General features: G+C 43.2%; 1 protein-coding gene across 1 annotated transcript in view; it reads left to right on the top strand.

Annotated features, from left to right (window-relative positions):
- The first annotated feature begins 2,786 nt into the window (after window positions 1-2,786).
- npas2 (neuronal PAS domain protein 2) overlaps window positions 2,787-13,779 on the top strand; it is a 102,400-nt gene continuing 91,407 nt past the window's right edge. Inside the window, exon 1 of the mRNA XM_088320515.1 lies at window positions 2,787-3,029. The gene's annotated coding sequence lies outside the window, so the exon portion shown is untranslated. The remainder of the gene's footprint in view (window positions 3,030-13,779) is intronic.

Genomic DNA, 13,779 nt, shown 5'->3' on the forward strand with positions numbered 1-13,779 from the left:
GACCAGGAAACCCCAGAGCATTCGTTTTAGTTCTTTATTTAAGGAGGCGTTCAGGGCTTGCAGGAGACGTGATGGCCGTCACACGTCAGCAGCGGCGCCGGGGAGAACACTTCGGAACGAGTCCGGAATCGAAGTGCGTAAGTCAGGCAGGTCGTGTTTACCGGGGCTGGAGAGGAGATCGAAGCGTGGGACGGAAACAGGTGGGATCAGAGGCAGGCAGAAACGGGTAAGCAGAGTTCTTAAGTAAACGGGATATCAGGAGAAACACACAGAGTTACCAAATGTACACTCTGACACCGAACTCTGGGCGCAGCGCGCTTAAGAGAGAAGTGCCAGCCAATCAGAAGGCGCCCACATGATTGCTCCAGGTGACCAGAGTTAGTAATCATGACACTTTCGACAATCCGTCGGAAATATGCGAGGCAGACGTAGCGATAGTCCGACTTTTCAACACTTTTTCCAGGTGATTCCTTTGATCAAATTCTGAGACTTTATAGCATTCTCCTACTATCACACCGGAACCCCTCCTCCTCCTCGTCTCTGAACTGTGATGGTGACACGAAGAGCATGGTGGGATCACGCATGTGTACTGGTTTGCCACGCAAATTTCAAGCGATAACCAATTTGTTTACGTTGGGGAAACTATGGAAGCGGCGCAGATCAGCGTAAACTGTGATTTTGACTTCATATCCTGAAACTCCTTTGTAACTAGAGGCACTATTTTATCGATCAGGGACTCCATAGAGACATTGGTAAGTAGAGGTACCACTGTATTGACATAAATGGTAAATGGTCCGCATTTAGTAGCACCTTTCAAGACCTCCCAGAGTGCTTCACAATGTGCTTCACACTCACCCATTCACACGCACACACTCACACACCGATAGCCGCATCAGTCATGCAAGGCTCCTACAAAGAAATGCAACATAGAATTGTTTATATTATACTTCACGTATTTTTTTTCTTACTTTTTTAAAATTCAATATTGGGAATTTGTGATTTATTGAATATTATTGTTCACTACTATGATACAAAAATACTAAACAATACCTTTAACTATTTGGAAATAAAAAGTTATGAAATGATGTCATGATTACTGATGTGACTCAGCTGTGCCCGCTCATTTGGCGCCAACTTCCGCGGGTTCTGATTGGCTCCCTGCCACTATTCGAACTCAGTCCTGGCAATCCCTTGTTGTCAGTCCGTCTGCGAACCTACGTGTATACTAGGCAAGCCTTTGACTCCCTGTCTCCCGTTTTCGCTCCCGTCTGTCTCCGGCTACGACCCGTTCTGATCCCGACCACGTCTGCTCTCCCGTCCCGACTTACGACCTGTTTTTGATTCCGACCACGTCTGCTCTCCCGTCCCAGCTTAGGACCCGTTTCTGACCCCGACCACGTTTTTGCTCTTCTGTCCCGGCTATCGACCTGTTTTTCCGTCCTGGACACCGCCATCGCTCGCTACGGAAGATCCACTTCCGTGTTCGGATCACAATCTGAGTACGAGAGCGACTTGCTTCCTGCATCCAGCGAATACCGTATCGTGGGCGCAGCCCTTCCTCTCTCTTTCAATAAAACTTGTGAGAAACGTAACGCAATTGGGTCCTGTTTCCATTCTGGTCCTGACAAATGAATATTTTATTTTTCTGTAGTTTTGACAGACTGCAAAAATACAAGAATAAACAGTACATTGAAAACGCTCATTGGGAAACCCATCCCTGAAAAACAGTGGAAACTGTATATTACACTTCAATCATTTTATATTTTAATGTTAGTGTTTGTTATTTCAACATTCATTGCAGCCTGGTCATCCTGGACATGTTGAGGTTTTTGAGTTTTTCCTTTCCCTCATGTAGGTTTTAGATCAGGGGATGGTGTCATAATAGTCTGTAGTTTGCAATAGTCTCCGGTCTGTGCAACCTTTTGAGACTGTCCCTTCTCAAGGTTTCTTTACTTTCTTCATGCTAGGTTTTGAGTTTTTCCTCACCCTCATGTAGGTTTTAGATCAGGGGATGGTGTAGTAATAGTCTGTAATAATCTGTGGTCTGTGCAGCCCTTTGAGACTCCTTGGAATTAAGGGTGTCACAAAGAAACATGACTTGAGGTTTTTGAGTTTTTCCTTGCCCTCGTGTAGGTTTTAGATCAGGGGATGGTGTCATAATAGTCTGTAGTTTGCAATAGTCTGTTCAGCCCTTTGAGACTCTTTGTGATAAGGGCCAAACAAATAAACATAACTTCACTTGAGGTTTTTGAGTTTTCCCTTGCCCTCATGTCGGTTTTAGATCAGGGGATGGTGCCATAATAGTCTGTAGTTTGCAATAGTCTGTGCAGCCCCTTTGAGACTCCATGTGATTAAGGGCGTCACAAATAAACATGACTTGCCTTGCCAAAAAATGGTGGGGGATTGGGGGTGACAATAGTGGCCCCCTCCCCTAAAACTAAGGTCTAGTAACGCCCCTGCCTTAAAATGTCTAAATACTCTATTCTAAATGGTTGAATAATTGATAGAGGAACCGTTTCCTGTGGTGTGTCAAATCCAGCCAGGTGGGCCCCCCATCCCTCTCCATATTTCCACCCCGGTCTCGAACCTAGGACCCTTAGCGTGTCAGGCGAACGTGCAAACCACAAACGCAAAGTCCGCAGCCGTGGAAACAAACGATCGCTATAAATAAACATCCCCATTCGATTCCTAATTCAAGTCTCATCCACGCCCCCTCACAGGAGCGCACCAATCCAGTGGGACGTTACCGCGGTGGGCGTGGCCAAAGGCGAGGCTGCACACTGGCTGCAGAAGCGACTTCGCACTTCGGCTCGACGGAGCACAGGGAGACGTTCGATGCCGGGAGCTGCGTGGAGCGCTTCTAACAGTCCGGATACAAGTCTACGCGAGAAGTCGACGGCAACTGCGGGTGACTTATCCTCCTTTCCGGCGTCCTTTTTGGACTGTTTTGGGAATGTAGAGCGTCTGTTTGCTGTCGGTGGCTGAAACGTTCCATCTGCTTCCGTCTGACCTGCATTTCACGCACTCAGGTAAGACTTTATTTTTTTTGGACTTTTTCTTTCGTGCGCGTTTTTTTCCTTCTTTTCTCCTCCACCGTCCTCGCTCGATGCAACTCCTTCTTTGTGTTCATTGTTCCGTTCCCCGAAAGGTTTGGCACTTGGCATTTTCCAGGAATCGGCCGCCCTGGAATATTCAATTGACACCAGGAAGTCATAAACCTGTTTGCTCGTGAAAGAAACGACGACTTGAAATGGGATTCCAAATTCGGATATAGACTTGAAATTAAAATATTTAGAGGAAAGGGTGTGAAAAGGATGGCCGGCGGGCCGCTCTGGGCCCGCCGTGGGTTTTGATGGGGGACCGCGAGGTGATAATGAGAGGAGTGCGGGAGGAAAATAAGCTGCAGTTGGAAAGGTGTCCACTGGATGTTGCAAAGCGATTGTGGTAGTTTCTCTCTCTCCTTCTGTGTCTTTTCTTTGTTTGTTTTTCTACCCGCCCTCTCTTTCTCCCTTTCACCCTCTCTCTCTCATTTCTTTTTTTCATCTGTTTTTTTCTTTCTTATTTCTTTTTTTTCTATCTATTTTCTCTCTCGTTTTCTCTGTTGTTTACTCAATCTCTCTCTTTCTCTCTTTCACTCTATCTATTTCTCTGTTCTTGCTCTCATTCTTTTCACTCCCTCTCTCTCTCTCTAACTTCCACTTTCATTCATTCTCTGTTTTCTTTCTTTATCACCCTCTCTCTCTTTCCTTCGTTTCCCCTCTCACTCTAACTCCCTCTTTCATTCTTTCTCTTTTTTCTGTCTTTCTCATCCTCTCTCTCTGTCTCGCCTTTTCTATTTTTCTCTCTTTATTTCTCCTTCTCTTTGACTCTTTCCTTCTTTTTCTCACTTTGTCTCTCTTTCTAACACCCTTTCTTTCTCTTTCTCACATTCTTTTTTTTCTCTCTGTCTGTTTCCTCTTCCATTATTGCTTTGATCTTTCTCTTCCTCTTTCTCACTTTCTTTCTTTCTCTCTCCTTTTCTCTATTGTAGTTTCTCTCCTTCTATTGTGCTCTCTCCCTTTCTCTCTCTCCCTCTCCTTTTTTCTCCCAATTGTAGTTTCTCTCCTATTGTGCTTTCTCTCTTTCTCTCCCTCTCTCTTTTCTTCTCCCTTTCTCTATATTGTAGTTTATCTCCTTCTATTGTGCTCTCTCTTTCTCTTTTCTTCTCCCTTTCTCTCTATTGTAGTTTCTCTCCTATTGTGCTCTCTCTCTCTCTCTCTCTCTCTCTCTCTCTACTTTCTTCTCCATTTCTCTCGATTGTAGTTTCTCTCCTTCTATTGTGCTCTCTCTTTCTCTCTCTCTCTCTCTCCTTTTTCTCCCTTTCTCTTTATTGTAGTTTCTCTCCTTCTATTATGCTTTTTCTCTTTATCTCTCTCTCTGTTTCTCTCTCTTCTCTCTCTCTCTCCTAATATGTCTCCCTTTTGTTCTCTCTTTAAATCTCTCTCCCCTTCTCCATCCTTTCCCCCACTCTCTCTTTCTCTCTCTTCATCCCTTTAAACCTACTACAGGCCCCCTGAAGGATTTTCGTTGTAGCACGTGGCCCCCCAGCTCAAATGAGTTTGACACCCCTGATTTAAAGCTATCTCCTAGATTCTAATGTAGTGCTAGGGCGCGCAAACTATGCCCTGTAGACCAAATAAAAACCTTAGAGGAAAGATCAGTAACGTTACCCACACATACTCCCAAAATAAACTATATGTTCAGTCATTTAGTGGAGGGTTTCTCAACAGGAGGGCCGCGGGCCTTTGCCTCGGCTGAAAAATTGCGAAGAAAACCAAAATAACTGAGTTTCGACTACACTACTCGAGTACACAGCACGACTCGAGTATCCATAAACGTGCCTGCGATAGTCTAAACGAGCAAAGTATTCATTCATTTATTATTTACTTGTTATTCAACAACAAATCTAATTTACACGCTCAAGTATTTGTTGAAAAAATTAAAGTATTGTACTTTAAAGACCCTTTTTTTCCACAAATAAATTTTGTACGGTCAAATTATGATTCTAAAATTGATTTTGCCGTTTTATTGCACAACTTTATGAATTAAGGCCCCGATGTCACGACCAGAACGGAATCAGGACCCAATTGCGTAACGTTAACCACAAGTTTTATCGATAGAAAGAAGAAGGGCAGCGACTCGGGAAGCAAGCCGCTACCGAAATCGGATCTCGATCCGAATGCGGAAGGGGATCTTCCGTAGCGGGAGATGGCGGTGTCAGGGACGGAAAAAAACAGGTCGATAGCTGGGACAGGAGAGCAAAAACGTGGTCGGGATCAAAAACGGGTCGTAAGCCGGGACGGGAGAGCAGACGCGGTCGGGGTCAGAAGCGGGTCATAGCCGGAGACAAACGGGGAGATCAGGAACGGACAGGTGGAAAAACGGGTGCAAAAACGGGACAGGTGGGAGTCAGGGTCAAAAAGGCTTACCTTGTAACAACAGAGGTTTGCAGACGGACTGACAATCGGATAGTGACGGGATTGGGTTTTAAAAGGGACAGGGAACCAATCAGCGCCAAATGAGTGGGCACAGGTGATCCAAATCAATAATCATGACACCCGATCCACTTTACCTCACACGATGCTTTAGCGCCATCATGCGGACGTTATGGAGAACTGCATTCACCTTGCCGTTCTGTCTTACGGAACCCATATATCATTTCATCCTAAAAGTTTTTGAAAAAGCGCCACTAGGGCACGCCAAAGACTCACATACGGCTCCTGTGCGGGTTTACCGGGTGGAGAGGTCCAACTTTGCTGCACGTTTTCAGTACTTTGTGGAAAGTAGCGGAAAAACCGTGATATTGCAAGGTATTACTGTACTGTACTCTGTTTATTACGGGGTAAATGATCTTACTTGAAAATAAGGTACGAATATTATGACTGCAACAAAAATCGATACATTTGATTAAAATGAATTATTAAAACGTGTTGGCAACTCATTTCGAGATCCATTCGTTGTGTCGCGCAATTTATTAGCCACCTAGCATGTTAAATGAAAACAAATCAGCGTGTATTGAATTTTCTTGTGACGTTGAGGGCGCCTCTAGACCGTTTTATTAAAAAAAATCCTTTTTTATCGATCATTTCATCATAACAAACAAAATGGGCATGAAACAGTAAAGCGGTACAAAGTAACTAAACTATTTTCAGGAAAAACAAAAACATCCGAAAATAAAGAAGTAAAATAAATAAAGTTCAAAGATAAATACTAATGATGACTTGTTTGAGGATACATATTTTTATATTTTTCTATATATGTTTTTTTTTGGGGCGCCACCAGGCTGTAATTGCCCAAGAAACACCACAGGAAATGGCGCCCCCTCTCACCCAAGTGGTTAAGGGATCCAACCAACCACATATTATAGGATATTTAGTTGTTTTTTTTGCACTATTCTGCTAGCTGTCTAAAGCTTTTATATTTTAATAAAGAGGAAGAAATTAAAAATCTGTTTTAGTAATGATCAGTTGTTGCAGCCCTAATTGAATGGCTTTGGAAGATGTTTTCAGTGGGTGTTTAGGGTTGGTTCACTTTAGTACTTTTGGGTTGTCTGAAATAATGTTTTTCTGCCATAATTGAACTGCAGTGAGTTGTATTGTAAACTGCATTGTATCCTTAACCTCTAGGTTTCTTCATTTTCCTCATGTTGAGGTTATTGAGTTTTTCCTTGCCCTCATGTCGGTTTTAGATCAGGGGATGGTGTCATAATAGTCTGTAGTCTGTAATAATTTGTGGTCTGTGCAGCCCTTTGAGACTGTCCCTTCTCAAGGTTTCTTCATTTTCCTCATGTTGAGGTTTTTTGAGTTTTTCCTTTCCCTCATGTAGGTTTTAGATCAGGGGATGCTGTCATAATAGTTTGGAGTTTGCAGTAATCTGTGGTCCGTTCAGCCCCCTGAGACTGTCCCTTCTCTAGGTTTCTTCATTTTCCTCATGTTGAGGTTTTTGAGTTTTTCCTTGCCCTCATGTAGGTTTTAGATCAGGGGATGGTGTCATAATAGTCTGTGCAGCCCTTTGAGACTGTCCCTTCTCAAGGTTTCTTTATTTTCTTCATGCTAAGGTTTTTGAGTTTTTCCTTGCCCTCCTGTAGGTTTTAGATCAGGGGATGGTGTCATAATAGTCTGTTGTCTGTAATAGTCTATGGTCTGTGCAGCCCTTTGAGACTCTTTGTGATTAAGGGCGTCACAAATAAACATGACTTGACTTGAGGTTTTTGAGTTTTTCCTTGCCCTCATTAAGGTTTTAGATCAGGGGTTGGTGTCATACTAGACTTTGGTTTAAACAATAATAAGCTGACATTTTGCGACCACTCAATGAAGATCCCTTTCCAATGTCATCTGTGTGAAACCTGGGACAGTTCAAAAAGCTGCTCGGCTGTTAGGAGGTGGTTACACATCAATTCCACGGGGAATTGAACCGTATTGTAGTGCAGGGTGGACATTTCTTCGGGGTCGGGGTCCGTCTACGGTGAAAAATTTGCCCACGGGGCCGAGCTTGGAGACCTATTCCATTTTTCTCGTTCATGAGCGGTGTTGATTATTGATAACGCCCTTACATAACGGGGTATTCGAACCGGTGACCGTTTCCGTCGTTACGACCCCGTTACCATCAACACGCGAACACGGCTTCTCATTCAGGCTAACACGGCAGTAACACAAAACAATACGTGGTGACGTCACACAATGGAGAACATCCTACCGTAATATCACGAGTAAGAGCGCTACTAAATTCCCAATACTTAACATCTCATTTGGGGAAACTAGTGTCGGATTTTTTTTCTCAGTCGTTCCTGCGTGTTTAGACATTAATTGTTCCAAAAGAGAGCGAGAAGATAGAGACGGAGGGATCGCATAGTCATTTTACATTGGTTTACTGTTGACTTTTGTAGTCAACAAATGTTTGAAGTGCAGTCGCAGACTTCTACTTGACCAGTTGTCTCAGGTCGAGGCATGTGGCCCGCAGGGAGTACCGTATTTTCTGCACTATAGGGCGCACCGGGTTATAGGGCGCACCCCTAAAAAATAGTTTTTGGTCCTATATCTTCCATACATAAGGCGCACCGGATTATAAGGCGCGACAATGGGAACGTCGACAAAACAGTCAGCTGGTTCAGTCAAACTTTTTACCCCCTTAACATTCCCAAAGCTTGCAAAGACGCAAATACGTGTCGTAGACACGTGCGGATGCGGTGTCCGTACGATGTCACTCAAATGCGTCGTTTCAAATATCATTCGGAAGGTTAAAGTCTTGGGATTCAAGAAATGCCAACCATTCCATAGTTTCTATTTTCTTTTTCGCTCGCAACTTTACTGTGCATATGACAATAAACACTTGGAATTGAGTTTAATTCACTCAACTCATCACAGCAACATCAAGATCGTTCTAAAACAAGATACCGGGAAAATATAAAGCCGCATAGCTCACCTAAGTTCTCACGTTCAATAATGATACGCAATCATGGTCTTCTTACAACCGTGAGTGAAGTAAATCCAGGAGAGTAAAATGTTTACAAATACAGACTAATGAAACATGTTTCTTTATAGCGTACTTTAGCAAGCTTGCTATTCAGTCATCTTTTTCGGCCAATTGCAGGGTTTGTTTCGGCCCTCTAGCGTATCCGAGGCTCCGAATAACTTCAGCCAATAGCGATCGATTTAACGGATGATTGACACATCTTTTTCGGCCAATTGCAGGGTTTGTTTTGGCTCTCGAGCCAATCCGAGGCTCCGAATAACTTTAGCCAATAGCGATCGATTCAAATGATGATTGACACATTGGTTAGCCAATGAAACGCCGGTATATAAATCCCAGCATACACCGCGGACTACTCCCCGTTCGGGGGAAAATCGAGTCGGCGGCTGTTGCGTAAGTTGCGAGACCTTGCGACTTAATATTGATCCATATATAAGGCGCACTGTATTATAAGGCGCATGGTCAGCTTTTGAAAAAAATTAAGACTTTTAGGTGCGCCTTATAGTGCGGAAAATACGGTAGTTTGCCCACTTCTTTTCTAGCGGCAACGCGTTTCCTTCTTCTGCCCATCACTCTACATAGCTGGCACGCAAAGAGGAACATCTTGAGCAATCGTGATCGCTGGGAGCCGAGCGGCCGCGCCATATGCCCCCATTTACATCACGGCGTTAAACATTTGGGCCAACCTCATGACTCGCTGACGCCGCTATCGCCTCCTGTCACTTATCTCTTCTCCCGTCGCTGCATGCAACAAGTTGAACTAGATAACTGACGTGCACTTTCCGCCGTTAAAGAAGAACTTGATTCTAAACAAGAGGTCTTTGGACTAATGTTCAATGGGCTGCTAGTAGGAGCTAGGGCTGCAACCAACGTTCCCTGTCATTTTCCATACGGGTCTGAGCGTTCACACAAAGTCAGTGAGCAACGCTTGAAACAACAGTGGGCAACCATAATCCCAAGTGTGGCAACTAAATCATTATCAAACATGTCCAAAACTTGACATTTTGCTGAGTTTCCAGCAATGCAAAATGATTTTTCTCATTTGAATGAATTGACTCATGTACTATTGCAAACGTCGTTTGTTCTTACAGTTCTTTCACAAGATATCCATTTCTTTTTATTTCCTGATATTTTTTGTCGCATAATATTCACATTTTTGGGGGCTTATTGAGTCGGTTGTAAGATACAGAACTGTACTTAATCACATTTTTCAGTGGAAGTACAATGTTGGCAACAAGATTCACTTGATATAATCGGAAATTATTTGAATGCTACACAAACTTTTCCTCCTTTTTTCTGTGTTTTTCTCTCCTTTTTTAAGAATTCCTTAAAAAAAATCTCATTGTGTTTATTTTTTCTGAGCTGTTACTTTTTTCTTTTTGTTCTCTATTTACTTTTTTCCTACATTTCTTTTTTTTCTGGCTTTTTTCAGAAAATTTTCCTTCTTTTTTTTATCCTTTGTTTCTTTTTTTCTCAGCTTTTCACTACTTTTTCATTTTGGTATTATTTTCTTTTTTGTTCTGTTTCCCCCTTTCCTTTAAGTCATTTTGTGCATCATTTTACATAATATTTGGTCATGTTGGGATTAAAGAAGCAAAAACAACCCGAAGAGCCGTTTAGGACCCGAAAGAGCCGGTTCCTTTTAGTGAGCCGAGCCGAAGAAGCCGGTTCTCGACAAACTCTACTCACTTTACTCAACTTCGTTCTACTTCGACTCGACTTCAAAATAGCGCATTTAGGACACGTCAGGGGAACCCGTGTATTTTTACCTTCATGCACTGTCACTTTGACTTAAGTCGCTTCTTAATTAATCATTTTGAGCCCCTTTTTGTGCGCTGGCTCGATTTTCTTGTGCGCTGAGAATGTGCGAGCAGGGCGCAATTGCGCACGCGCGCAGCTTAGAGGGAACACTGGCTGCAACTAATCTTATTTTAGCAGTCTACTAGTTACGGACTTTAAACCAGAGGGTGTTCACACTTTCGCAACATGCAAGCTACATATGAAATGTGATTTCGCTGCCTGTCCAGGATCTTGTGCCTTGAATGGCCCTGATTCCACACCACAGGAATATCGTAGATAGGTGGAGTAACGGGAGAAAATAGTGTTCTGTTCTTCCTCATAACCTACCATGGGAGAATCATAGGTGAGGAGCACAGAAGAAGATGCTTCAGGAGAGAACAGATCAGGTGTCAAGACCAGAACGGAGACAGGACCCACTGAACGCGGAAGTGGATCTTCCGTGGCAAGCGATGGCGGTGTCGGGAACGGAAAAACAAGTCAGGAGAGCAAAAACACGGTCGGGGTCTGAAGCGAGTCGTAAGCCAGGAAAGGAGAGTAGACGTGGTCTGGGACAAAAGAGGTCGAAAGCCAGGACGGGAGAATAGACGTGGTCAGGATCAAAAACGGGTCGAAGCCGGGAGACAGACAGGAGCAAAAAACAGGTGGGCGTCAGGGTCGAAAAAGGCTTGCCTAGTGTTCACTGAGGTTCGCAGACGGACTGACAACAGGGGATTGACGGGACTGAGTTCAAATAGTGACAGGGAGCCAATCAGAGTCCTAGGCAGTTGGCGCCAAAGGAGCCGGCACAGGTGATTCACATCGGTAATCATGACATCAGGGTGTGTGGTGCCAGCTAGGGAAGAATGTGCATGAATCTAGCATAGCGCAAGTTAGCTTTAGCATAACAGACTCCAAACCCGCGGCTACAAGTCTCGCTAATCACCCGTGACCTGGCCTGCACTAGTGTACCCTCTGTCATGGAAGGCTTAAACAGTAATTTATAGTTCCAGAAAGAGTCAGGACGCTATCCCAGTTAGAGCGAAGGCCGACCCTTCTCAGCAGGTCAGGTCGGCCCCAGAAAGAGGGGCAGTTATCCGCAAACCTAAATCCCTGCTGGATACAGAAACTAGCCAGCCATCGGTTGAGCGAGACGAGTGTGCTAAACCTCTCAGCTTTGCTTCTCGCAGGCAAAGGGCCAGAGACAATTACTCGATGCCGACTCATCTTTCTGGCGGGATTGCAAGTCCTAGCCATATTTTTCATTGTAATCTGAGTTTTATCGGAGCCGACGTGAATGACTATACCGGTCGTGGCTGTGCTGTTAAAAATAAGTCGTTCTTTATACATTTAATCAATTAAAAATGAAGGAAGCTACAAAGGCAGTTTAGCATTTCAAAAGAAAATTTTAACAATCACAATATTTCCCGCTGAACGCTTAAATAAATCAAAATAAACATAATAGAAGAGGGAAATTGTGATAAGTTTCAGTTTATTTCATTGCCAATATTTCCCCCCATGATGCTTTTGCAAAAAATAGCAGCTCTATTCCCAATTTTGTTTTGCATTGGTTAAACACAGTGGTGGGCCATGTGGGCCTGCAAGGCCTTCTCTGTTGGCTTAGATATCGGAATCATTTGATGTTAATTATAATTTGTCCATCAATAATAAATGCAGTCATTCAAAATTATCAGTCAGCTTCCTTCATTGCTTGTCCCCTGCTTGTGCTGCTTCGAGGTGTGTTTTTATATTTAAGCGTTTAAAAAAAATCGCATTTTAGCCATTACTTGTTGCCAGGCTCAGAAACCTGCCCAGAGGCCCTCAATATTTTATGTTTTTTTTTCCTTGCCCGCATGTTGGTTTAAGTGTGTGTCACGGTTGCCATGGTGCCCAATTGGCCCCGCCCGTGTGGTGCCAGCTGCGGCTTGTTGAGAGATTGACTTTTTGTTTATATAAAGCTCAGCGCTCTCTTGCTTCGGGGGCAGCCCGTCAAATGAACTTCTGCCCCACAAGACGTGCACTTAGACTCGGTCCTGTTTTCCTGTTGATATCTCCAGTCCAATATTGTTCCCGTGTATTGTTTTCCTGTTTAATTTCGGGTTCCGGTTTAGTTTCCGGCTGTTTTTGTCCCATTTATTATTTTCTCCAGTTTTCGTTCCCGTCTAGTTTCTCCTGTTAATTTTCGATATCCTGTCTGTCCCTTCCTGTCCGGTATCGACCCCATCTGTCCGATATCAACCCGGGCAATTGGAATCGGTCTCTGGCTTCCGTTCTTTCCACGCCAGACCGGCTACCTAACGTGCATGACTCCCAATTCCCCGTAAAATAAAGGCTTGTGTGAGAACGTCACGCGATTGGGTCCTGACCCTGTTCTGGTTCTGACAGCTTTTATCATTATAAGATCTTCTTTAAACAATTATTTGTTTACAAAATAAAGAAAATGCACCCGAAATGAGCACAAATACTCGTTATTAGTCATATCAGATCCTTTAACACAGTTTTTAAGTATTATTTTATTTGAAAATATATTAAAAATATCGTAAACTAAGACGATCTGCTTGTGGAATATTAATGTATTTCGTTATTGAGATTCACTTTATTGTTTTTACGAAACAAAGAAAAATATACATACAATTAGAAAACATACTTATCACAAGTCATATCAGATCTGTTTACTCATTTCAAGTATTTTTTTTGAAAATATGGTAAAAATATAGTATAAGATGATCTGCTTGTGGAATATTTACGTTTTTTGCACTGTTGTATGTTGCAAAATTCAATATTTTCAAGTCAAATCATCATGATAAAAAGCAACTCATATATTAAATCTTTTTTTCCAAACTTGAATGAATAAATGAAAACTTTATTCGAACATTAAAACAAAAACAGAACAAAAACAATAACTCAACAACAAAATAATGTTATATAATATGTTCGAAAAGGGGTAGTAAGAAGCAGATGCTTATATTTCTTTTAATAATTTAGACTGCAGGAATTAAATATTAGTATCCGGGTTGCCATAGCGCCCAATTGGTCCCCGCCGTGTAACGCCAGGTTCGGTCACGGTTGCCACGGCGCCCATTAGGCCCCGTCCATTGACACCAACTGAAACGCGTTGACAGATTGCTTCAGGACTATTTAAACGCGGTCTTGTGAGTCGCCTGGTGTCAGAGCGTCTGCGAAACTCCTGCTAGACTCTGTGTGTTATGCCAGTGAATTTGCCTGTGTTCGATCCTGTTTTATTTTCGGCCCGATCTATTTGATTTTGACCACTCCTTTGTTCTGATTTCTATCTACTTCCGCGACCATCGATCCCCGGATTAAGTGTGCGCTCATTCCTCCTCTCCCCAATAAACTGTGAGTAATGTTACGCGATTGGGTTCTCATTCCTGTTTCCTGACCTGGTTCTTGACAATCCTACCCTGTGTATGGTTCTTATAGCACGTTTTTGGAGGAACTTTCGTCCCTGTGACATACAAACAGGGTTGGGTAGGG

This window comes from Urocampus carinirostris, chromosome 17 (genome assembly GCF_059441175.1).
Source record: "Urocampus carinirostris isolate Australia breed hairy pipefish chromosome 17, RoL_Ucar_1.0, whole genome shotgun sequence".
Classification (NCBI taxonomy): domain Eukaryota; kingdom Metazoa; phylum Chordata; class Actinopteri; order Syngnathiformes; family Syngnathidae; genus Urocampus; species Urocampus carinirostris.